Source organism: Miniopterus schreibersii (genome assembly GCF_964146895.1).
Source record: "Miniopterus schreibersii genome assembly, chromosome: 7".
In the NCBI taxonomy this organism is placed as follows: domain Eukaryota; kingdom Metazoa; phylum Chordata; class Mammalia; order Chiroptera; family Miniopteridae; genus Miniopterus; species Miniopterus schreibersii.
In genome coordinates, this window is record NC_138108.1 from 74,080,748 (window position 1) to 74,106,936 (window position 26,189).

Below are 26,189 nucleotides of genomic sequence, written 5' to 3' on the forward strand. Positions count from 1 at the left end.
ACTCTACCCAACAAAGCTGTCATTTATAATCGAAGGATGGATAAAGAGCTTCCCAGACAAGAAAAAGATAAAGGAGTTCATCACCCCAGACCAGTATTATATGAAATGTTAAAGGGTCTTCTTTAACAAGAAGAAGGAAAAAGAGATAAAAAATATGAACAATAAAATGGCAATAAGTACATATCTATCAACAATTGAATCTAAAAACAAAATAAACAAGCAGAACAGAAACAGACTCATAGATACAGAAAACATTTTGACAGTTGCCAGATGGAAGGGGGCTTGGGGGGATGGGAGAAAAAGGTAAAGGGGTTGGGAAGTACAAATTGGCTGTTACAGAACAGTCATGGGGATGTAAAGTACAGCATGGGGGATATAATCAATAATATTCAAATGACGATGTATGGTGTCAGATGGGAGTGCGAGCTTTATTGGGACGACCACTTAGTTCTATAATGTCTAATCACTGAGGTGTACACCTGAGGCTAATATAATGCTGTACATCCACTGTAATTGAAAAGTAAAAAATGATTAAATGGCAATATTCCATTGCATGGATATGCCATTTTGTTAATCCATTCAAAAGTAAATAAATAAAGCAAGTCACAGCAGAATTAAAAAAGAAAAATTTCACATAAAAGGACTTAAAGATTTTGAATGACGAAAGCCAGCTTTGCTCAATTTGCCACACAAATCAATAAAAGCTTACAAATAAGTCTTGAACAAACGTGATATCACATGACTCTCCTCATGTGCACATAGTTTTCCTTCTGCCAGGCCTGTCTCATTTGCATTTGGGAACACCATTCATGTTACCTACTTTGCAATGACTTCCCTAACACTCCAGTTATACTCCAGACTCTTCTATCTGCTTCCACATCACTGTATTTACTTGGACCACTGAACTCTACCACCTTTTATTAAAATTTATCATTTATTCTTTTCAATCACCCACTAACTTTATTTGAATGAAGGAGCTGTGTCATGTTTATAATTCAACCACAGGACCTCAAACAATTTCTGAAAAATATTAGGTATTCAGCAAATATTCATTGACAATTACATAGTGCAAATTTTCTTCAAAATAAAAAAATATATGAAGAATAATGATTATTCCAAATAATATGCCTCCTCTACATACAGTATTTCTCATGGCTCTCACCCTCCAATGTATATAACTGAATTGTTTGCTAAAATTATTTTTCAGCCCAATCTCTTGAAAGTTATAAATTGTGTATTATAAATAATTGGCTTTGATTTTATTATTTTACCTGATATAATTATATTGGAAAGGTTTCACTTCAGTGACACTAATTTGTTGGTCCTGCTTTGTCCATTGATAAGAATCAGTTTAAGAAAAAAAAAACGGATTGCTATAGGAAGCAGTAATTTGCCACATCCATTATTTGCTGTCTCCTGTGAAGCATAGTTGCCAGGGTTTCTAAATTAATATGATGAAATTGGAGGCAACTGTAATTACAATATTTTTATCTCTTCCTCCATCATTCTTCATCTACATTACTCCATTGAACTATATGAGAAAAGTAAAGCCTACTAATCTTCCTGTGTTACTATTTGCTAGCAAATTGATTCATTATGTTTCTCTTTCATTACTAATTATAGTTCTCCACCTTTCCCATTAGCAAAAGTAGAAATAATACGTCTTTGGCTCCTTGACATATTTTATTTCCATGCAATGTAAAGCTGTTTACAGCATGTAGGTCATCAATCAACAGAAAATGAGTGAACACCTATCAAATGCAAAACATAATGGAGAATTTGATAGCTGTACAATGAGCTACTTTAAATCAGGGAGGTTAGAGTCCAGGTGGGATAATGAGGCATGCATTAAAAGCCAATAAAAATAAAAATAAATGTAAAAGACCAATGCACATGAAATCTTAAATATGAGGTTTTAAGAAAGACTCATCTTGGCCCAGCCGGGCGTGGTTCAGTGGTTGAGCATCAACCTAGGACCCAGGAGATTGTGGTTTGATTCCCAGTCAGGGCATGTGCTCAGGTTGTGGGCTTATTCCCAGTCAGGGGAGTGCAGGAGGAAGCTGATCAATGATGACTTTCTCATCATTGATGTTCCAACACTCTCTCCTCTTCCTTCCTCTCTCTGAAATCAATAAAGATATATTAAAAAAAAAAAAGACTCATCTTGGAGGGCCCAAGGGGGTTTCATAGGATAAAAGAAGTTCCAGATATGAGAACTTAAGGAACAGGTTAAAATTATAACTAGTAAAATATTTTGGGGACTTGCATAAGAAAAATTCCAAGTAAAAACTTTGAAAATAGGAAAAGCAGAACTAATTTATAGTGGAAAGATTACAAAGACGCCCAGAGGAAGTTTGGCTAAATGCAGAGGATTTTAGGCAGAGGTGAGGGAATGTTCTGAGGAAGGAAAAGGTAGGAATGAAGAATTCATAATTTAGGGAAAGCGAAAAAGTTCACTCTCTAGAACACAGGGATTGAGCAGGTGCTTGATAAGAGATAGAACCTCATAAAGTTGGGTTGAGGCCAAGTGCAGAGAGTGTTTTGAAGCAGGAAACACTGATGGCTTTTTAAATAGGTAACTGACTTGAGGACAAGAATTTTTGAGGGTTGTCTTTCCTAACTTCACTTATTTTTTTTAAAGTTCTCTTCTAATATTATCAACACTAGTGCAATGTACATAAAAGTAACTATATCCACTTTATGGGTACAGTTATTGAGTTTTGACAAAGTATACATGATGTGCTCACACAAAAATCAAGACATAGAATATTTCTAATACCTCCAAACTTCCCTTGTGCCTCTTTTTAATCAATGGCCACTTCTTTCCACTATAAATTAGTTCTGCTTTTCCTATTTTCAAAGTTTTTACTTGAAATTTTTCATATGCAAGTTCCCAAAAATATTTTACTAGTTCTAATTTTAACAAAAATAAAAACAAAATGTTAATCTCCTAATAGAAGAGATGACACAATATGTAGGTAGAGGATGACTGGTAACATAATGCAATTCTAGAGATCATATTGAATAATTCATGATAAAATAAAATTCTTGTTAAATTTGCTGTCATTGTTTTATTTGGCTATTAATAAAAAACAATCTTGCTTATTTCTTTGTTTATAAATAAAAAACAAAAATGTAAAAATCTGTCTAGTAAATGAGCAAAAGAGTTTTAAGTTGAAATGCTGCTATCTTTTGTAGACACTTAATTGACTATTCTTTTCTAATTAATATTTTTTCATATTTTTGTAACAAAATGTTCATTTTGAGATTCAGTTACTGCCAGAGGCCATTTAAAAACTTATCTACCTTTCCCATCTGCAAAAGTAGAAACTTGTAGAATATACATTCTGAACTTACACAATATCTAGCATTCTTACATTTTCTAGACATTTGAAAACATTTTTATTTTGAAGAAAATTTGTGCTATATAATTGTCAATGAATATTTGCTGAATACCTAATTTTTTCAGAAATTGTCTGAGGTCCTGTGGTTGAGTTATAAACATGACATAGCTCCTTCCTTCAAATAACGTTAGTGGGCGATTGAAAAGAATAATGAAAAATTTTAATAAAATGTGATAGAGTCCAACGGTCCAAGTAAGTACAGTGATGTGGAAGCAGATAGAAGAGTCTGGAGTATAACTGGAGTGTTAGGGAAGTCATTGCAAAGTAGGTAACATGAATGGTGTTCCCAAATGCAAATGAGACAGGCCTGGCAGAAGGAAAACTATGTGCACATGAGGAGAGTCATGTGATATCATGATTGTTCAAGATTTCTTTGTAAGTCTTTATTAATTTGTGTTGGAAACTGAGCAAAGCTGGCTTTGTTCATTCAAAATCTTTAAGTCCTTTTATGTGAAAATTTTCTTTTTTAATTCTGCCGTGACTTGCTTTATTTATTTACTTTTGAATGGGTTGACAAAATGGCATATCCCTGCAATGGAATATTGCCATTTAATCATTTTTTATTTTTTAATTACATCTGACATACAATATTATATTAGCTTCAGGTGTACACTCAGTGATTAGACATTATATAACTAAGTGGTCATCCCAATAAAGCTCGCACCCACCTGACACCATACATAGTTATTTGAATATTATTGATTATATCCCCTATGCTGTATTTCACATCCCCATGACTGTTCTGTAACAGCCAATTTGTACTTCCTAACCCCTTCACCTTTTTCTCCCATCCCCCCAAGCCCCCTTCCATCTGGCAACTGTCAAAATGTTCTCTGTATCTATGAGTCTGTTTCTGTTCTGCTTGTTTATTTTGTTTTTAGATTCAATTGTTGATAGATACGTATTTATTGCCATTTTATTGTTCGTGTTTTTTATCTCTTTTTCCTTCTTCTTGTTAAAGAAGACCCTTTAACATTTCATATAATACTGGCCTGGGAGTGATGAACTCCTTTAGCTGCTTCTTGTCTTGGAAGCTCTTTATCCATCCTTCGATTATAAATGACAGCCTTTTTGGGTAGAGTAATCTTGATTGTAGATCTCCGCTTTTCATAATTTGATACCTTCAAGTCTTCCTAATCTAGTTAATACCCTAACAACCTTCTCTACTCATTTTAAGGAAAAACTTTTCTTCTAGATTTTCTTTTATTCCTAACATCAGAAAAAATTTGGAGTGCTTCTTTTTATAGTGCAATGTAATCTCTATTATTAGTGACTAGAGAAATTAGAAGAGTAAGATACGGCCATAGTAAATGATCTTTTAAGTGTAGTATCTTGGGTTGAGTTTGTAAATTGTGATAAGAGGCAAATGTCTACTACAGAATGTAAATTTAACTAATATAGATTCAAAAATAAATTGATTCATTCAAGAAAACTTTTGACCAGGTATTGAATGATTAGAGTGATTTTAAATTTGGTCTTTATAAGCCAAAGTTCACAGTGCCTCCTAATGGTATATAGGAGTGAGGATGATACATTAAGTGAAAGCTGTCACTCTAGTTTGAGTTTTTGAAAAGAATCAGCTTATTGTCATTATTGGATTAGTCTCACTCCACCCCGAATGAAATATTATCTATTGTTTTCAATTTTCCTCCATCTTCCTATCTTTTCATGTGCCCTTTTTCCCTTTTCTCACACATGTCCTATCTTTCTCTGATGCTGTCTCCCTTCCCCTCCTCTCTCAGTGTTACAGGATTCTTGGAATGTTTGGCAAGCCATAGGCCATGAGTCCATAATTATAAAAATAGAAATTGAACATTGTTTATAATAATTTCTAAATATGCACTTACACTTACTGAATTGAGATCTGGTTAATAATAGTCTCTCTAAAGAAAACAATAAATAGTTGTGTCTTACACAGAGAGGCCTAGATCAACAAAGGAAAGAACTGTGGGGGTGTGTTTCTGTTAAAAAATCATTGTGAGAACATTTTAACTGAGTCTTCTAACATATGGTTATAACAATTGCTACTGAGTGAATTATCATTTTGCAGTGCATTGTAATCCCTAAAAACTTCCTGTTTACAACAGCTTTTTTTCTTTGGTTTGGGGTTGTTGTTTTTTTCTGGTTCTTTTTTTTATTTTGCTTTTCTTTTTTATTGTTCACATTATTACAGATGTCCCTTTTTCTCCCCATTGACGGCTTCCACCCCACCCTACTCTCCTCCTCAGTCCCTCACCACACTATTGTTTGTGTCCTTTGGTTGTGCATATATGCATATAAATTCTTTGGTTAATGTCTCCCCCACCCACCTATCCCCCTCCTTCCCTCTGAGATTCTTCAGTCTAATCCATGCTTCCATGTCACTGAGTCTATTCTGTTCATCAGTTTATTAAGTTCTTTATGTTCCATATATAAGTGAGGTCATGTGATGTCTGTCTTTCTCTGCCTGGCTTATTTTGCTTAGCATAATATTCTCCAGGTCCCTCCATACTGTCCCAAAGGGTCCGAGATCCTTCTTCTTTACAGCTGCGTAGTATTCCATGGTGTTAATGTCCCACAGCTTTTTATCCACTCATCTACTAATAGGCACTTGGGCTGTTTCCAGATCTTAGCTATTGTAAACTGTGCTGCTATCAACATAGGGGTGCACATATTCTTTCTGATTAGTGTTTCAGGATTCTTAGGATATATTCCTAGAAGTGAGATCACTGGATCAACAGGCAGCTCCACAAGTATGCATTCCCACAAGCAGTGTACCAGGGTTCCCCTTTCTCCACACCCTCGCCAGCACATATCATTTGTTGATTTGATGATGGTGCCATTCTGACAGGTGTGAAGTAATACCTCACTGTGGTTTTAATTTGCATCTCTCTGATGATTAGCAACATTGAGCATTTTTTCATATGTCTCTTGTCCATTTGTATGTCCTATTTGGAGAAGTGTCTGTTCAGGTTCTTTGCCCTTTTTTTAACTGGATTGTTTGTCTTCCTCTTGTTGAGTTGTATGAATTCTTTTTACACCTTGGAAATTAGCCCCTTATCAGATACATCCTTGGCAAATATGTTCTCCCAGACTGAGGGGTTCCTTTGTATTTTGAGGCTGATTTCTTTTGTTGTTCAGAAGCTTTTTAGTTTGATGCAGTCCCATTTGTTTATTTTTTCTTTTGTTTCTCTTGCCGTAGGAGATGTATCAGTGAAAATTCCACTACATGAAATGTCTGTGACTTTACTGCCTATATTTTCTTCCAGGAGTTTTATGGTTTTGTGACTTACATTTAAGTCTTTTATCTATTTTGAGTTTATTTTTGTGTATGGTGAAAGTTGGTGGTCTAGTTTCATTTTTTGCATGTAGCTGCCCAATTTCCCCAGCACCACTTATTGAAGAGAATGTCTTTACTCCACTCTGTACTCTTTCTCCTTTGTGAAATATTAACTGACCATAATGGTGTGGCTTTATTTCTGGGGTCTCTGTTCTGTTCCATTGATCTATATGTCTGTTGTACCAATACCAGGCTGTTTTGATTACAATGGCTTTGTAGTACAGTTTGATATCTGGTAAAGTGATCTCTCCCACTCTGTTCTTTCTCAAGATGGTTGCTGCTATTCGGGGTCCTCTTTGGTTCCATCAGAATTTTTTTTCTAGCTCTGTGAAATATACTGTTGGTATTTTAATAAGAATTGCATTGAAACTATAAATTGCTTTGGGTAGTATGGACATTTTAATGATATTTCAGTGGTACCTTGGTTTTCAAATGTAATTTGTTCTGGAAGACCCTTCAAGTTCTGAAACATTAGAAAACCAAGGGGCAGTGTCCCATAGAAAGTAATGCAAAATGGATTAACACATCCCTGACTTTTAAAATCAACCCCTAAAACAGCAATTTAGCATGAATTTTACTATCTAATGATACCACAGATCCATAAAGTGATACACAAGGAAAGCAATAAACACAATAGAGTGTACTGTAAAAGCAATAATAAATAAACACAATGTAAAAACAGTACTGTAGATGATAAAAATGAAAATGTAATTTTTTCTTACCTGCAATGATGATAGTCATGGTTTGGATGGGGGGGGGTCCCCTTCAGTAATCACAATAGTGACTGTTGTTCAGGTGTTCTGTGGCCATCTTCCAGAGTCACTGTAGGTGACTCCTCTCCTTCCATTCCTTCCCTTGATTGTTTTACACCACTGACACCTGGTTCAGATTCACCAAATCTTTTCCTCACTAAAAATTTTTCTGTTGATAATTGCCTTATCAGATGTTTTAAAATTTGTCTAAAGTGAGACATAGCATTACCATTGAAAGTGTTAGTGGCATGACTTACAACAGCTTTATCAGGGTGATTTTTTCAACAAAAATTTGCACTTCAACCCATTTTGCACACATTTCTTTGATCAGTGCAATAGAAACACTTTCTCTTCCCCCCTCCTCCTCCAAAGACAGTTCATCAGCTGCCACCTGTTGCTGCTCCATCAAAATGTTTGGAAGTTCTGTGGCGAGTTCAGTCTTGTGGTCCCCACTGACCCCTCCACATCATCGCTACTCACTTCCAAGCCCGTGGACTGTCCAAGAGACACAGTATTCTCAGCAATAGGAGCATCCTCTTCAACACCCTCAAATGCATGTTCAGGGACAGCTTCTGGCCACAGTTTCTTCAATGCTGACTTCATTGTTCTGTGAGACACATCCCTCCATGCTTTGCCTATAAGATGTAAGCAATGTAGGATATTAAAATAATTCTTCCAGAACTCTCTGAGGATTAGCTCTGTGTCCTAGGTCACCTCAACGCACCTTTGGAACAGTGCTTTGGTGTAAAACTTCTTAAAATTAGACATGACTTGCTGGTCCATGGGCTGGATGAGTGGAGTCGTGTTGCAGGGCAAAAACTTTACATTGATAAAACTGAACTCTTCCATCAACTCATCCTCCAAGCCTGGAAGGTGAAGTGGAGCAATATCCATAGCAAGCAGGCACTTCATTGGAAGATTTTTATCTTGGAGGTATTTTTTTACACTTGTCCCAAACACTTCATGAACCCACTCAATAAAAAATTGCCTGGTTACCCAAGCTTTGCTGTTTGCCCTCCACATCACATGCAATTTGCTTTTTATGACATTGTTTTTCTTAAATACCCTGGATTTCTCAGGATGGTAGGCTAGCAAAAGCTTCAACTTAAAATCCCCACTTACATTCCCACAAAATAAGAGTTAACCTGTCTTTCATGGGCTTGTGTCCTGGAAATGATTTCTCCTCTGTTATGTAGGTCCTCTTTGGCATTTTCTGTCTCATCACAGTTGAAAATTTGTTAGGGAAAGAAACCCTCTGCCTTTACATAATCTTTAAATTCCAAAACAAATTGGTCCTCATCTTCTTTGTTGGCACTGGCAGCTTCACCATGTCTCACTGTACTGTGTATGCCACTTCTCCTTTTAAACTTTTCAAACCACCCTCTACTTGCCTTGAAAATCACTCTCAGCACTTGTTCCAAGGGTGTTTTTGATGAGGTCAGCAAATGTAAAGCTTTTTCACAAATCATGCTCTCAGAAATGCTGTCACTGGAAAACTGTTTTTCATTTATCCATATGAAAAGAAATTTTGCCACTTCTTCAGGTGTCTGTGTTCTTTGTCTTGCAAGTGTGTTAACACCTCTTACAACATTGGCTCCTTTGATGGCTACTTCATTTTTTAAGATAGTACAAATTGCAGATTTGGCCATACCAAACTGTGTTGCCAGATTACATACACAAACACCACTTTCATGTTTGGAAATAATTTCCTTCTTCACCTTTACTGTTGTTTTGTTAATGATTCTCTTGACTTTGCAGTTTTTATCCATTTCTCACAACAAGGGGTGATTGGCAGAGGGTTCCTGAGATGATATGAACACAGATTGATTGCACACAGTCACAAAAACAAATTGGTTGCAAGAGTGTGCCTTTGATTAGATGAGCAGATGGCTTGCACAGTCACCAAATAAGCCCAAATATCACCTCCATGTTGCATGGGTGCTCACGACTCAACAGCTGACAGCTAGGCCTTAGGATCTTGCATTTAGTGGAAGCTGCATGGCATGTTGGACTTCTGAGGCATCTTTGAAGACCAAAGCGTTTACTTCTGGGTTTATGACATTCATAAACCAAAATGTTCATCAACGGAGATGTTCAAAAACCGAAGTACCACTGTAATTCTTCCAATCCATGAACATGGTATATTCTTCCACTTGTTTTTATCTTCCTCTATTTCTTTTTTTAGTGTCCTGTAGTTTTCCGAGTACAGGTTTTTTACATCCTGGGTTAAGTTTATTCCTAGGCATCTTATTTTTTGAGTTGCAATGGTAAGTGGGATTGGTTTTTTTAGTTTCTCTTTCTAAGAGTTCATTGCTGGTATATATTTTAACATACTCTGCCTTATACTGATCATTTCATTTCTTTTCCGAATTTAGAAAAATATAACACTATGTTATTCATAGTTTTTCTAAGTTTTAAAAACTCAAACCTGACAAAAAATTTTATTTATGTATAATAAATCAAATTTCTAAAATATTTGAGATATATTATTCCAATTAATGACCTAGAGAAGAAAATTTACCTTAACGCCCTTTATCCTCACTTCTGGAATATAATGTATGTGTTGAATAAATGTATGGATAAACCAATGATATAAAAACAAATAAATGAGTAATCTGCAAATATAAAGAACACAGGTCTTTTGTTTTGTTTTTTTCTTAACTAGATAATTTATGGATTATGAATATGTTGGGAATCATTCCAAAGCTGTGAAGGTTAATACTTTGCAACTACATGTATCACTATCAACCTATTGCCCACTTTTTCTCTCTCTCTCAAAATTAAGAAAATAGTTGCAGTGGCTATAAAAATAAGTTAAAATTGTGTTCACTTACATTGGTCCCCTTTTATCCGTGGGGATATGTTCCAAGAACTCCAGTGGATGCCTGAAACCATGGGTAGTACCAAACTCTATATTATTATGTTTTTTCCTATATATATTTATTATAGTTTAATTTATACATTAGGTACAATAAGGATTAACAACAACAGACAATAATAAAAATTAGACAAGAGAACAAAAAACAATATACTGTAATAAGGTATGTAACTATAGTCCCTCTCTCAAAATATTTTATGGTCCTTTTATTTCTCAGAATATCTTAGCTTACTCTATTCACTAATTTCCTTGTGATGATGTGAGATGATAAAATGCCTATGTGATGAAATGAAGTGAGATGACTGATACAGGTATGTGACATAGTGTTTGGATTCTATTGACCTTTTCACCATACATAAGAAGGAGGATCATCTACTTTGGGTTATCCTGGATTATTGAGCCATGACTTTGGTATATCTCAGTTACCACTATCAATACTCTTGTGCTTTGGGGTCATTAAGTAAAATAAGGTCATTAAGCACAAATACTGTAATGAATGACAGTTTAGATGATAACTGAGATGGCTACTAAGAGTCTAATGGGTGGGTAGCATCTAGAGTGTGGATACTCTGCACAAAAAGGGTGATTCACTCCCTGGGCAGGATGGAGAGAGATGGCTGGAAGATTTTATCATGCTACTCAGAACAGAGTGCACCTTAAGACATTAATTGTTTATTTATGGAATTTTTTATTTAATAGTTTCTGATCATGGTTGACCACAGGTAACTAAAATCATAAAAAGTGAAACTGTGGATAAAGTGGATAACTAGACTATGATTAGTTTCATTCAATGCTTGTTTTATTAACACCCATTGGTGTCCACTGTAGCAGGAGTATTGCTTACTCCATGGTTCTTAACCTTCAAATTAGAAATGAACATTCATATTCTCCTTGAGAACTTTGGTGTTTGGTTCTATGAAACTAGATGTAAAGTTATACTTCCTTTTTGGATGCCTGAAATAGGAGGAAATTTATAATAACTTAAAATTATTATCATAATACTTCACATTCACACATTTCTATATATTAATGACAGAATGTTTTAAATTTGTGAGATATCTGGATATTTGTACTTTTGTGATACTGAGAAATATTACATTAATAAAAGTGATATACAAATAGTAAATTTGATCAAGAGGAGAGAGAGGGAAAGAGAGAGGGAGAGAGAAGAGAACATTAATTACCAATATAAAAAATATAAAAAAATAAAAGGCAAGTACTGCCCAAAATCTTGCAGACTAACAAAAATGAGATGATGTTACAAATAACAGTACCAATAACTTTAACAATCTAGATAAAGTGAATGAACTCCTTTAAAACACACATTTGTCTATAAAAACTGACCTAAACTGAAACAAAAAAGTTGAATAATACCTATATTGAATAAATGTAATCAGCAATTTAAAATGTTCCCAGAAGGCATAAATGGCTGCACAGTTGAATACCTTCAACCGTTTAAGTTAGAAATAATACAAAACTTCAAAAAAAATTTCAGAAAGTAGAGAAAGAGAGAACACTTCCAAATTATTTTATTAGGTAAACATAATCCTGCCACTAAAGACTACAGAGTATTACAAGAAAAGAAAATTATAAGTTCATATCTCTCAGGAACATAAATGCAAAATTTCTAAACAAAATAAAATAAAATTGAATACATTGATTTTTGAGAAGTATAATGCATTTGACCTAATGAGGTTTATTCCATCTATCTATCTATCTATCTATCTATCTATCTATCTATCTATCTATCTATCACCTATCATCTATCTATCTATCATCTATCTATCATCTATCTATCTATCTATCTATCTATCTATCTATCTATCTATCTATCATCTATCATCTATCTATCTATCTATCTATCTATCTATCATCTATCTATCTATCTATCATCTATCTATCATCTATCTATCTAGTCCTTTATATAGACACAGAGAAAACATAACACTTTACCCATATGTGATTAAACTCTCATACTTAATCTTATAAAGGGAATCTAAAATAAAGGAAATTATTGCTTATATTTTTCTTAATGTTGAAATGTTTAAAGCTGTACTTAAAATAAGACTATCTACTATGATCACTTTTTTTTCTTACACTGGAAATGCTACTTATCTAATAGAGCAAGAAAAATAAATATCAGGTACAAAAAAAGTAAGAAAGAAGTAAAGTTACTTTTATTTGCAGATGACATAATTTGTTAGCTAAACACTCCAAAATCAACTAACCTACTTACTCAAGCTAATAGTAAATTAAAAAAAAAATCACTTGATAAAAGATCAATAAAGAGAAATCAATTATATTTATATATATTGCACTAGCAAAATTCTATTCAAGAGCAAAATTGAAATATAAATGTCATATATAAAATATTACAAACATTGTGTATACATAAACATATATATAAGTACTAAATTGAACATTCTAAATTATTACTGAGTAAAACTATAACAGAATAAAATAATCATTGAGCCATATGCATATTTTGAAATATTCATTATTCCTTGTTGATAATTTCCCTTTCTTTCTCTTTCCCCCTCTCTCTCTCCTATTATCTTTCTAGAACTCTTATTTGGTTTTTGGATCTAGAATTGGCTTATAATTTTCTATTTTCTGTGTTTTTGTTCTTTTAATCTACTTTCTGAGACATTTCTTCTGTTTTTCTATTAAGTTTTTTATTTCTGCTTTTATATTTTTATATGCTCAGAGCTTTCTTTTGTATTATATATCTTGGAAAAAACAAACAAACCAACCAACAAACAAAAAACCCATATATATTCCTAAGCATGTTTCATGACTGTAATAAATTACTTTTTCTATCTAAGAACATAATAGATTTTTGTTTGTTTGTTTGTTTCCTAGTTCTTTTGATGTCTCTTGTTTCTTCCAAGTTTGTTGTTATGCTTGTTGTTTTATTAAGCTTCTTTTTATTTTTATCTCTGTTTTTTTATTTTTATTATTTAGGGTCTTTTCTCATGTATGGTAATCCTCGATTGTCTGCTCATATTTAAAAGTGGCACTAACAACTAATTGGAAGCCCTGAGTCTATGGATTTTGCTTTTTACCATGGAATCTGATTCGGGAGTGGGGTGGGAGGGCAGCAAGGGGGATCTAGATTTGAACAGTTTTTGAGGAAAACTCTGATATCTGTGTCCTTAGATTCTTCTTTTTGCCTGATCAAATTTCTCATAAAAAGTTGTTCCAATATCTTCTAATATTGTGAGAACACAATAAGAATATAAATATTAATTTGATCATGTGCTTTTTAGAATTGTATCATCCTAATAAAATGTTCCCAGTGTATCCATGTCCGAAAACCACACTACTACAGTGAATTTTTAATATTTTGAGAAGTATTGTACAATAGTAAAGAAGGAGCTTGTGAATCTTTCAACCAGTGCTGCCCAAGGAAGCCTTTGCTGTGGGACTTTATTTTAGAGGATCTACTCTTGTCTTTTTCTGACAGCACCATGTTATACTGACTAAGGAGAGTTTTCATGGCAAAGTGGATGTGTCTGTCTGGAGTGTATGATTCCTCTTCTATATCATAGCTTGCATACTTAAGACCCTGAATTTCCTGCTCAAATGGCCCTAGAGTCTATCTGGGCCTCACATTGGGCCTCAGCCTCAATTCCATCCTCATGGGGATAGACTGTGTGGCCAGTGGTCATGCTCCTAGGTATCAGGGTGGACTAAGTAGTGGCTATTTGTGTGTAACATACCCAAAGCTTGCACATAAAGTGTGAGATGAAGGTAGGTGATGGAAGAGAGACGGGCTAGGTCTGGTCTGGGACAAAGGCTAGCTCTTCCCTTATAGCCACAATTACAAGCAGAACTCTGGGAATCCAGTAATGCTAAACTCATATCCAGTCTTCTAGTTTGTTATGAAAGCATATGTGTCAAGGTAGGAAGACAGAATACTATGGCTTAACAAGCCTTTTTATTTAATATTTAAAATATTTAAATGTATCCTTCATGACCTGTGTTAGTTTACTAAGGCTGACATAACAAAATGCCACACACTGGGTGGCTTAAACAACAGACATTTATGTCTCACAATTTTGGAGGCTCAACGTCCAACAAGTGTCAGAAGATTTGGTCTCTTCTGAAGACTCTCTCCTTGGCTTGCAAAAGTGCATATCATCCTTGGTGTTTCTCTGCATGTCCAAATTCCCTCTTCTTGACAGGACACCAGTGTCAAAGATAAATCAAGTCAGACATCAGCTAAAGGAGTGAAAACAGATTTTGTTCAGTAACTACTGAGGGTAGGGAAAAAGCTGAGATCCGTTCTGGTTTGCTCAGAAGTTACTGGATTTTTAAGCGGATAATAAGGGTGTGGAGGAGACAGCAGGGACTCCAGTGAGTAATTACAAAGGGCTGATCAGTGCAAATGAAGCTGGGCGGCTGGACCCACTCTGGCAAATATGAAAGGGCCCTGTCCTTTCTGCTGATCACATTTCAAATAAATGGCTTTCAGGTTCCTGAGAAAGGCACTCCTGAGGTGTGGGAATTACACATACAACTCTAAGAGACAGAGCAAGAATTCACACTAGCAAATGCTCTAAGAAAGTGTTTACTATTGTGAGTTCAGGTCTAGTCTTGGGTGTTGGCTGGAACAAACAGTAAATAAGTTCTCCTGGCAACTTTGAGTTTGCAGGCAGACTTTTTAATGGGGGCTGATGTCATTCGAGGGATGAAGTCTGATGCTGCTAGAAACCATGTGGGAGTTGGGTGGGATCTCAGTGCAGGGGATCTTACAGAATGTGCTCAGAGTTCTGAAGTTCTCATTTTAATTTAATCACTTTTTAAAGGCCCGATCTCCACATATAGTCATATTCTGAGGTACAAGGGTTTGCATTTCAGTATATGAATTTTAAGAAACACAAATTAAATGCAATCACCAATTATGTGACAATCCCTATGAACTCTCATTCCCAGCACATGCCTACCCCAGCTCACTCTTAATTTCATGCATACATTTGATTAACTTCCAAATATTCTGCTGTCAACAATTCCTCAGTCTTATTGAATTCTGCAATATGATTTGTGTTTCTTTTCAATCTTGATTCCATTTTCTTAGGTGACCTGATTTATTTGCTACTTGCATTTTATAAGTTCTTTCTATTGATTTACAAAACATATTATTTATATTTTGGTAATTCTATTTTCTTTTCTGTTCTATCTTTTTGTCTTGTCAGGCTTTTAGAAGAAAATTTCCCTATGTAGTTTAAGTGGGTCAGAAGCAGTAAAAACAAATTCATATGTTCAAAATTATGATTCTTTCTTTAGAGATTATTTTAGAATTTAAAATGCCTTACTGATGCGTGAGTTTCTTTATTGAGAGAATAAACTATTTATAATAGATCATCTTAAGGACAGTGGGGTTTGAGAAATTTTTTTTCCTCCTAGCTTCTAAGTTATTCTAGCATGAATAACAGTCACATTGAACAAAGACTGATTAACAGCAGAAAGTGTCCAAATTTTATTATATGAATGTACATTCAGGCTGTCATAAGAGTGGGACCCAAAGATGCATGGTCAGTGGAGGTTTGTATGCCATTCTGGAACTCAGTGTCTAGAAACAGACACACACATAGCCAATAAAATTGTTTTTATTATAGTTCAAATTAATTCAGTGGGGAAGGAAACTTTCCTCAAAAAATGATGCTACAGTCCCTGGAAATCTGTGTTGTAAAAAATGAGCTTCATACCACCTGCAAAATTTAATTTGAGATAAATGATAAACCTACATGTAAATAATAGAACTATGAATCTTCTGGAAGAAAACATTAGAGAATATCTTCAAGACCTTGGAGGAGAACATCATTTTTTAAAGCAGACACAGAAATCACTAACTATAAAAAATAAAATAATAAATTGACTTGCTCAAAATTTTTAAAAACGTACTCATTGAATGATGTCAGTAAGAAAATGAATAGACTACAGACGGGGAAATATCTGACAGAACACTTTTATTTAGAATATATAAAAATTCTCACAACCTACTAACCATAAGGCAAAAACTAGGCAAAAAAAACCCTTAAATGGACATTTTGCAAAAGATAATACACAAATAGCCTTTAAGCACTTAAGACCTATAAATTTCACACTATGTAAATTATCTCTCAAGGAATTTAGCATTTGAGTAAAAAAGAAGTTGAACAAATTATGAGTTTGAGGCCTGAGTATTTTTATTATTAATATCCAAAATAAGTGATGAGTTCATATTTTTATTATTAACTTAATAATTTTCCATCGATTTTAGAGAGAGACAGGAAGGGAGAGGGAGAGGGAGAAACGTTGAGGAGTATTGCATTCGATCCATTACATATTCATTATATTTGGCATATAGTTTGATATTCTCATCCTGGAAATTAAATAAAAAGATTAAGAAAAAATGTTTTGGTAAGGAAAAAGTCGATAAAAGTTAGCAGTGTGAGGGAAAGCATGGCATAAGCATTAATGGACTCCTTGATTTTCCCAGCACCAAGCAATCGCTGCCTGTCACAGTCAAGCACATTGTTACCTACTGGAGGTTTACAGGAGAAAAACAGCAGATGTGAAGTGAGGAATGATTCCTGACCTGGGAATAAGTTTTGCTCATGAAAATTAAGTACCAATATAATGCTCTATATAATTATTTCACAAAATTAGTAGTAAAGGTCATGAATATGTTGAGAAAGATAGAGGAACAATATCCATGATAGTGTTTTTGTTTTGTTTTTATATAGAAGAATTTGGGAACATAACCCGAACCCTTGGACAGGGGATAGCATAGTGTCAGACATTTCTCTCTTCTTCAGTGGGACACACGTGAGAGCAGTGTTGGGAGCCCAGTGTGTGGATCCGCAGATTGTTGTAGATTGAAGTGTGCAGGAGAGCTGCATCCAGGTTGTACACGGACATTTGATAAGTGGGTTCAAGGTTGTACTTTGGGAACTCAAATCACCAAAAAAGGTAAGGGCAAGGCAAACAGTTTGACTCAAAATTGCTAAAAAATGTTTTTCAAAACTGAAGCAAAGTGGCTGTTAGCCTGGCTGGTGTGGTTTCAGTTGGTTGGGTGTCCTCCCAGGGACTGAGGGATCGCCAGTTCAGTTCCTGGTCCTGGCACATGCTTTTGGGCTGGATCCTTGTAGGGGGCATGTAGGAGGCAGCGCATTCCCTTCCTCTCTCTCAATTTTTTTTTTTAAATGTGGTTATTAAACCTCCACAGTTTCAAAAAATGTGAGACTTGCATGAGATAACAATTTCGAGCAGGTAGACAGGCAAACAGAAATTCTAAGCACTACCAACACCCACAAACATAATTTTACATTCACTGGAATTTCCACCTAATGTTCCTCTATTATTTTCATCTGTATTAAAAATAAATTAGGCAATTTGCTCTGTTGCCCTTCCTCATTTTCTTCAGCGTTTCATTTCTTAAAACAAATGAAAAAACGCTGTGATCATAAGGCATGACAACCTAACTGAAAAATAGAAAGTGAGCGTATTAACTGGCATTTAAAATCCTTTGATTTTCCATTTACAAGAGGAATTGGTCTTGCTTTCCCACATATGTGTTTCTGTGAAACCTAAGTAAATGGCACCTTCCATCATTATTTCATTGTTACTTCCAAACTGTAGATTTTGAGAACTGAAAGAGAAATATTCCTTTATATCTCTCACAAAAAAAACACACAAAGCTTACATGCGGCAGCTAGTAATGTTCTGTATTAATTTAATTTGCCAACTTATTTCTATCATTTACAAAGAAAAAGCAAATAATCTCACCTGAATAAACAATTTTAAAATTATGCCAAATGAAATGTTATAAATAAACATATTTTACATATCTAAGAAAAGGGGGGGGGGATAAAATCCCTACTCTAATAACAAATATTAAATATTGAATTCATTTATTGTCACTTGATGCCACCATAAATAGGCATGCTGGGGAAATGGAAACTAATCTCAGGTCAGGAATGAAGGCTCTGGAAGGGGAGTCAGCAAAGGACTCCAGAGTCCATAAAGAGACTCTGTCCTAACGTGTGTAACTTGGTTTTCCTCATTTTCTCCCTATAATGTGGACAAACTTGTACTGTTTAAACTTTTTAAAGTAATGAAACCATTAAAAAATTACATGTAAACTCAACATACAAACAAAAATGAAATAGCAACTGCTTTAGCTGAATCCAGGAAACTGGACGCAGAGTTCATCTGTTCTCTCATTTCCCTTCCAACACGGAATTTCCCAGATTCTGAAAGGTTTCTTGAAATGGACTATTTCTTTAATCTTTTACATTTTAAAATTCATATGAGCAACATTCTTCAAGTGCATGCTCACTAAAATCACTTGTCCCCATGATCTGTTTCTTTCCTCCTACTTCTCTCCTGAAGCAGTTTACCTAAAATGCAACTGTCCTCACTTTCATTTGTTCAAATTCTTGCATATTTCCTTTTTTTCCTGGTGCTTCTTTTGGGGTATCTAAATATGGAAGCTCAGCTAAAACTTCTGGCCCTGGCTTTTCAAGTACCAACTAATTTAATCATACTATTTACCTGCTTCAAAACATTAGTAGACACTTCTACTTTGTGAGAATCCAGGACAAAGGTCTATTTTGTGCACAAATATATTAATCTGTCTCCAAACTGTATTTGTAAGCGTATTGTCAAAACTGCCCCATAGATATATCTCCATTATAGATACACACCCTTTACATTTTGCAAACATGCTTTACAAATTTCCCTATCTCTGGCTTTTATTTCTGTCTCTCCACAGGAAGTATCTTGCTGCAATTTTCTCACTTATCCAAATCTAAGATCTTTTTCTAGTCAAGGTTCTTTTTCTTTATGCTTCAAACATAAGCCCACTCAAACTAACTGAAGTAACACATGAAGGGTTTATTGTTGGTATAAAGTGAATTCACAATAGCGAAGCACCAGGAATAAACTACTATCGGACAAACACATGTGAACTGGACTGTCAGAAACCTACGCCATGCTCCTCAGTGCTCTCTTGTCTGCTTCTCTTTAAGCACCTGCTCAAATCTTCTCTTCCTGTGACAAGTTTCCTCTGCTCACTCATTTACACATGGCCCAATGTGGCAGTAGAGCCAACTCTACCTGGTGATTTTTTGCCTTTAAGCAATATCAGTTTTGACTTGGTCCCAATGTTCTTTCTTTAAGCACCAATGAAAATCCCCTGGCTTCCACAGAGTCGTTCATCTATCCCTGGAAAGGCCGGCCATGGTCTCTAAGCCATCTTTGCAGACACTGACAAGTTTCAAATAACTTAGAATTACTTGAGCATGAACTGTTTGTATTGGGACTATCAACCTAGCTCATGAACCATAGTTTAGATGCAACCCCAAGATTGCTCTATTCTAGGTTAGTTGAAAGTGTTTAAGCACAAGAGAGAAATTTTGTAATAGAGAGAATATGTGCCTTTTAAAATTCATTCACTAACCTTAGGACAAGCTATCACTCATGATCCATCTTCTTACTATATAACTTATTTAAATAATTTTTCATGAGATATTTGGACACAAACTCATCAGTAGTAACTTTAGAACTTGGTATTGGCAGACAGCTTTATTTTGGACTCTAAAGTTATAAGTTAAATAAAATTAGTTTGCCCTGACTAGGTGGCTCAGCTGGTTGGCGTTTCATCCCACACACCTAACGGTGGCAAGTTCCATTACCTGTCAGAGCACATACCCGGGTTGTGGGTTCCTTCCAAGGTCGTGACACACGGGAGGCAACTGATTGATGTTTCTCTCCTACATCGATGTTTTACTCTCTCTCTCTCTCCCTCCCTTCCTCTTGCTAAATCAATAGAAAACATATCCTTGGGTGAGAATTAAAATAATAATAATAATAAATAAAATAAAATTAGTTTTATTATTCCAACAACGGCTATATACTGTTGGGGTCCAGGGCAGGCTGTCCTCAAATATCCTACAATGGCGTAATTACTTTGAATTAAAGTTACTTGACCTTGACAAGCAGCCAGTGCAAGAAGAGCACATGGACCCTCCTTTGTCTCCTTGAATGCAGGAAATAAATATCCCTTAATGAAAGAGCCTGAGAGAGACCTTTACCACTAGAGTTAAGGAATCCAGGCCCAAAAGTTTATATAAAAAACCTTGCTGCTTCTTGATTAATTTACTAGCCAAGTTCAAACTTTGTTTAAATTCCTTCCTTAATGCTTACCCAAACTTAAGTGTCTTCATCTTGTTTTTTCTTCAGAAATTTATTTTCTTTAAAGGAGCAATGTTATATTTTATGTTAAAAAGTATAAAAAGCTGGCTGGTTCATCATTTTGGGGAGCATAATCTATGAACCCCTATGCAATCGTATTAAGTTGGCTGTTTTCCTGTTAATCTGATCTTGTGTCCATTTTATCATTAGTGCAGCCATAAAAACTTAAGGAGGTAGAGGGGAGAATTTCTCCCACCCCATCATTACCTAAAGATTGTGTAGCATATGTCAGTGAAAATTTTCAAAGGTATGGAAATTAATTGGAAAAACTCCAGTGTGCAGGGAACATTATAAACTCTCTCCCATACTAGATAACTCTCAAGTGCAAAGATGTTTTCTTAATCCCTGTACTAATATGTGACGTTATCTTCATAGATTTTCAATAATTGGCATGGCAGGAAGCATTAGAGATAATTAAGTATTTTGTAATTAATTTTGCTTACTTGTATGAGTGTGTCTGCACAGCAATAGAACCTGCTTTCATTCGTCTTCCCACTGTATTTCTAGTATGAACCAAAAATAGTTCATCCAATTTGAGACTGAGATGCTTTTGAAGAGAATATGTTTATAGCTCATGGAGAAATGCCTAGGGCTATATGTCGAAAGGAGATTTTCTGACAAAAGAATATCATTGATATCTCTTACACAGATGCTAATATCAGTTTACCCTAGCAAGACCTGTAAATAGATACCTAAAGCATACCCACTTATTTGTTTTTCATTAAAGAAAATAAGAGTAAGAAAGGCCCTCCAAGTAACACGTACCTTACATTTAAATATGCATTACATCAATATATTCTATTTCTTAGATAAAAAAAAAAAAAAAAGACCAGAGAAGAGGTGCATTGACCAACTGATTAGGAGACTATTGATCTGCAGATTTTTGTGCCCCCCTCAAAATTCATATGTTGAAATTTTAACTCTCCAGATAATGGTATTAGGGGGTAGGGGTCTTTGGGAGATGATTAAATCATGAGGATAGATCCTCAAATTAGGATTAATGCCCTTATAGAAGAGAGCTAGCTTGTCCCCTTCTGCCTTGTGAGGTATCAGTGAAAAGACAACCGTCTCTGGGGAAGCAGACTCTCATCAGACTCTCACCAGACACTGGATCTGCCAGCACTATAATCTTAAGCTTTCCTGCCTCCAGAATTAATGTGAGATAAATGTTTGTTATTTGTAAGATACCAGTTTATAGTATTTTTGCTATAGCCATCCCAATGGATTAAAGCAATCTGGGATGTTTTATTACTTGTATTTTATGGGCTAAATATTGCTTTAGAATTGCTGATGATGAAAATTTTAAGTAGCGAAAGTAAAGTCTATAAAATATTTTTATGTTTTCTCAACACCTAAAATAGGAGTAGTCATCATTTAATAATACTTTCTTAATTGATAAAACGAGTGAAGGCAAAGAGAAAATATTTACTTTATAAAATTATTTTCAAACTCTGCTTCATGGTTAGAACAGAAACTCCCCTATTGAAAAAGTTACCTTCTGAGCAATGCATATTCTCTTCATAACTGGCCTTCATCTAAGTGAAACACATCTTCTACTACTCAGTCTCCTTGCTCATATGAAGAACAGGGGTTATTCCTTTTCTTAAAATTCATTTTGAGTTTCAAAAACTTGTGATGGAGCCCTAACCTGTTGGGCTCAGTAGTTAGAACGGTGGCATGGACTGAAGGATCTCGGGTTAGGTCCCAGCCAAGGGCATGTACTTTGGTTGCAGGCTCGATCCCTGGCCCCAAGTGCAGGAAGCAGCCAATTGTCTCTCTTTCTCTCTCCCTTCCACTCTCTGAAAGGCAGTGGAAAAAAATATCTTTGGGTGAGAATTTAAAAAAATATTGTGATGGGTGTGGATACTAATAATAACCCACACGCAATCAGCCTCTCATTTCTCATGAGGCTCAACAATTGCCTAAAACAAATTGGAGAGGAGGTAGAAATTCAGAGAAGTCACCACCTCCTTTGAATCTCCATGTAATAGATTCTTATGTCCAGCTTTTTTATTCTGGCAGCAAACTCTTTGTAAGCCTGCCCTTTGTCTTCACCGTGTTAAAGAATAATCAGATCTGAATAGAAGTAGTTAAGGAGGTGAAAACAAATTTTGCTCACAACTATTGCAATAGGGGAAAAGAGACCTTGGTATAGAACTGGGCTCAATATCAAATGCAGCAGAGTGGACAAATGGGAATTTATAGCAAGGAGCAGAGTGGGGATGGAGGATGGACATTGCTGAGAGAAAACATCAAGGGTGAGGGGAGGTTCTGGCAAAACCAATCGAATGGTATTTTTGCTGAGGGCAGGCCAGGGCGACCAGGCACTGCCAAGGGCATGCTCAGGAATGAGGAACCCGGTTAAATACCAAGGGTGAGCAGACGTAGAGGGTGAGGGTTCCAGCTCACCTGACCGGGCAAGATTCTTGCTAAAATTACAAAATGCAGAGGTGAACATGGGAGTCTGAAAGTGGAGCCCAGCTGAAAGAGTTTAGGGAAGCCTGCGTGGACTTTGATCAAAGAGAGAATATTTGTTACTAGAAATTGGACTAACCTTCTTGGGCTTCCCTTGAAACGCCAGTAAACTGGGAAGAGAGCGTGTAGGTTTACTAAAGGTGGTCATTGCTGTTAATGAATCCCAAGATATGTTATATTCAGGTCTTTCTTTTTTTTACCAGACTTGTAATTACATGTGAAAAATGAAGCTAAATGCCTTAAAAATATGCTGTTAAAACATATTTGGATTAAGATCACAAAAAGCTTAAGAGAACATTTTTTTGAAAACATATTTGAGAAAATGAGGTGAAAAAAAGAAAGGGCTAAGTCCTTATTTACTTTTTAGAAATAAATGTTTTAAAAACACAAATTCAATCTTAATGATGTTATTTTTATTTCAAATAAGTGAAATTTATCTCTCAGTTTTTATTCCACCACTGCCAAAAGAATTCTTTTAGTACTATAGTTCATTAATTCTAAATAATGTTTTTGGTGGTTTTATTGTTTTATTTTTCATAGCTCTGCAGCTCTGATATTAGCATGCAATTTACAATCATTTTTTACCCAGGCAGAGTCACGGTATAGTTGTCATTTTTTGCACAAGTAATGCACAATAAAATTTGCAGAGTGTGTATTAGAAACTTGGAGAAATTCCTAGAGGAATTTGAGAGCATGCTGCAAGGAAAGGCTGCTCCTCAAGTGCTCGTGATGGAACAAATACAGGAGGACACTCTGGGAAAACATGGACATCAGCAGCTCAGATGGGAAACAGTATTCAGAAATGCTGGATTTCAGTGAGACGTTTTAGAAAAACCTTAATCAATTTATTTTGTGTATATTTTCCAAAAGGAGTTAATTTCATCTTTTCATACTGATGGTTTCTTACTGTTTAATAAATTGGCTTCACTTAGGTCCAAGGAAATTGCCAGACTTAAAAAGAGTGCTGGGAACTGAGGCAGATTATATATATGTATATATAAAATATATATGTGTATATATGTGTATATATATGTGAGTGTGTATACATATAAATGTATACATATATGTGTATATGTGTGTATATAAAATATATATGTATATATGTATATATTTTATACACATGTATATATAAAATATATCTTTATTGATTTCAGAGAGAGGAAGGGAGAGAGAGAGTTGAAACATCAATGATGAGAGAGTCACTGATTGGCTGCCTCTTGCACACCCTCGACTGGGGGATCAAGCCCACAACCCAGGCATGTGCCCTGACCGGGAATTGAGCTGTGATATCCTAGATCCTAGGTCGATTCTCAACAGCTGAGCCATGCCCGGCCAGGCTGAAGCAGATATTTTATGTATGTTTTATATTCTATAATAATAAAATTTAGATACCATTAAATACACTGTATAGATGCTATGAGGCATAGAGAAGATAAAGTGCCCATAGTTAATAGCTAATGAATGGTGGCTCTAGGACTTAGAGCCTAGGTCTTTCAAGTTCCATAGCTTATGCTCTGCTGTCTTTTACATATTAAAGTGATTTTCAGCAGGAACTGACCATCTATTAATCTATGTGATTAATTATGAGGCAGCACCTTTAAATTTAATCAAGCAAATATTTACTAGGCAATGATGTATTCATTTCTTCATATTTAATGACTTTTTATTGAGCAGCTACAATCTTCCAGGGTAGTTCTGGATGCTAGATATACAGCAATAAATAAACAGAACAAAAATTGTGCCTGGTGGAGCACATCTTAGTAAAAAAGAGGCAAAATGTAAACAAAACAAATAAGTTTAATATGTGAACTTAAGGATAAAGATAAATTCTATGGAGAGAAATAAAAAAAAGGAGAGGGAATAGAAACTGTGAGCTGGGGAGGGTGTTACAATATTAGATAGGGTGGTCAAGTAAGGCCTCACCGAGAAGGTAGCATTTGGATAAAGACTTAATGAGGACAAGAGGAAAAACATTGGGTTTATCTAAGAAAATGTTTTTCAGGAAGGGAGAAAAGCAAGAGTAAGGTCTAAAGTGGGGGCAACTGACATATTTAGAGCTGTGAGATAGCAGTCTGACTGGATAAGAGTGACTTAAAACTAGAATTACAGAAATAAAAATGGAACAGGAACGGCGTAAGAGGGCAATTGAGTCAATTCTTAAGGACTTTCTTTGGCTTTTGCTCTAAGATTGGGAAGTATTGAAAGGTTTTAAATAGATGTGTGTCATGAACTGACTTAAGTTTTACAAATATGACAACAGCTGCTACTGTGTGGAGAATCAGAATTGATTGAAAGAAGGTGAAGGAAGAATCAGGGAGACAATGTGGACACTACGGTAGGCCAGGTGAGAGCTTGATAGTGGTTTGCTATGGAGAGATGATAAGTGACAAAAACAGTAAGGGATTGGATTATGGATAGATTTTGAAGGCAGAACCTACATTATTTGCTTATGGATTAGATGCTAAGAGATGGGTATGAGAGACATAGAGGGGTCAAGATTTGCACTAAAAATTTTGTGCAAGTGGACAAGTGGAGGATGAGGATGCCATTTACTGATACTGCTGAGATGAAAGAGACGATAGGAACAGCAGATTTTGGAAGTGGGTCGTAAGAAGCTCGGTTTTTAACGCTTACTTTAAGTGCCTATTTGTTATTCAGTGGAGGTGTAAAGTAGTCAATAGAAGAAGAAAAGACTGTACTTCATGGGAAACGTGTAGGTAGATACATAAATTTAGAAGTCACCAGAATATAGATCATTCATAAGGATTTAAAATGAAGGGAGATCTTCAAGGAGGCAGTGTGGAAAGGCGCCGAGGCCCTAGGGCGGTCCAGTATTTAACGGTGAAGAGAAATGGGCAAGTACATGTTAAGGAGACTAAGAAAGAAAATCTAGCGAGGTGTCAAAAGAATATGGTGTCCTTGGAGCTAATTGGAAACTGGATTCAAGGAGGAAATGAACAGCTATAACATATGGAACCGATCGGTTAAGTAAGAGAACTTAGTATTGAACTTTGGATTTAGCAACTTGGAGGTTACTGGTGATCTTATTACGAGAATTTTGTGAACGGTGTCAGCCGAAGCTGATGGGAGGTGACTCAGTGGAGAACAAGAAGAGAGGA